Raw genomic sequence first — 1,959 nt, forward strand, 5'->3', positions numbered from 1 at the left:
AGGGAAAGGCACTGTAGGGGTTCCCACAGTGTATGGGGCAGCACAGGAGGTGCCCCTCACTCTACCTGAAGCACCGCTGGGGTGCCCAGGTGAAAACATCACCTGTGGAGGACAAGAGCATGTGGGAGGAAAGGATAGGCAGCTTGTCCTCTCCTATATCCCCTCTGGCAGGAACAACCACGACATCCCAGTGAGGTTTACCACACATGACAAATTGAGACTCGAGCTAGGTTCCTTCCCTCCCTGCTGTTGCTGGTCTTGCACTTCAAGGCAGAAAGGCAGGAAGACAGAATGGCTGCATCCTGGAGAGTTTCCTTCCTTCCTTTCTCTGGTATGCAAGGGACACACAGGGACTCACTACATGCCCTCACTTCAGTGCCATGGCCCACAGGTCACGCAAACTCCCAAACAGTGACTGTGGTGCTCTGCCAACATTGCTGAGTACTTCAGAAACGGGGCTGGGGGACACAGAGAGATGGTCCGGGGGCAGAAGCGAAGGGGTACAACTCCATGGGCGTCTGTCACACACCACAAACATCATGGAGCCATGGAAAACATAGCAGGGGTTGCTGAATGACAGAGCAAGTCTGGTGTTTAGGACACTGGAATGTGGGTGACTTTGGGAAGGCTATATCACGTGTAAGGAATAGTCCAATCTAGGTCACCATTTCAGTGGAACACCCACTCTCCATCCCTTAAAAGCGTACAAGTGCATCACATGCTCTCAGCCCCCGCTTTACCCTGTATGGGATCACATTTGCTAATGCAGCATAATATTGTACCCTGGGCTGCTTCAGACAACGTGTTTCCAGCAGGTTGAAGGAGCTGGTCCTCCCCCTTCACTCCGCACTCATGGGGTCACATCAGGTGTACTGTGTCCAGTTCTGGACTTCTCAGTCAGCAAGAGAGACAGGGACATACTGGAGAGAGTCAATTGAAAGGCCACGTAGATGATTAAGGGATTAGAGCGTCACACATATGAGAAATGACTGACAGCTGGGAAGGGCAGGCTCAAGGGAGGAATGCTTCATTAGTGTATTTAAATACCCGGGGGGAACATGCAAGGAGGAAGGAGTTATGGTCTTTTCAGTGGTGCCCATTGAAAGGCCCAGAGGCAACTGGCACAAAATGAAACACAGAAAGCTCCATCTGAACATCAGGAAACACTTTTTCACTGGGAGGGTCACCAAGCAGTGGAACATGTTGTCCAGGGAGATTATTGAGCCTCTGTCCTTGGACATACCCAAAACCCATCTGGACCTAGAGCAGAGCTCTAGGTTAACCTCCTTAAGCAGAGGGTTATACCACATGACCTCCAGAAGTCCCTTCTATCCTCCATCATACGATTTCCCACTGAGCAGCTTGGCTGGACAACCCAGGAGGGAAGGAACACGAGGAGACATCAAGCTACAATGCAGCACAAACTTTAATGGGTCTAAAGAGTGAAACAAAGCAGGGCATGGTGCAAGGGACCCAGACAACGCTGCTACGAGGGCAGCTGACAGCCAGGCACCCCTTCACACCAATGGATGGGACACATGTTGTCCTCCCACACACAGGCGGAGAGGGTGATGAGCAGGGCCCCGCTCAACTTGCTTCAGGATGAACCCATGGCACAGGAGAGCAGGAGACAACAGGGACTCGTGATGCGGAGAAGAAAGCAGCAGGAGAAGAAGAAGACATCAGCTGGCCATGTTTCCAGACAGCACAGGCTGGCACCTTGCTCAACCCTTCTGGAAACCCTGGCCAGCAGCTCCGTCCTCAATCCGGCACCTGGCTGTGGGCTTCCTGGTCGATGCGCTCACTGGACGTCCAGCACGGCTTTAGCAGGGCAGGCACCTTCTGCCGTAGTAGCGGCCACCAAAGCCACCAAGGCTACCAAGGCCAAAGCCCCCGGAGTTGATGGGCACGCCTTCCTCAATCAGGATGCTGCCAACGGCCGCGGAAGCGGGGGGAGCC

Source organism: Charadrius vociferus, unplaced genomic scaffold, assembly GCF_000708025.1.
Source record: "Charadrius vociferus isolate BGI_N301 unplaced genomic scaffold, ASM70802v2 scaffold698, whole genome shotgun sequence".
Lineage (NCBI taxonomy): Eukaryota > Metazoa > Chordata > Aves > Charadriiformes > Charadriidae > Charadrius > Charadrius vociferus.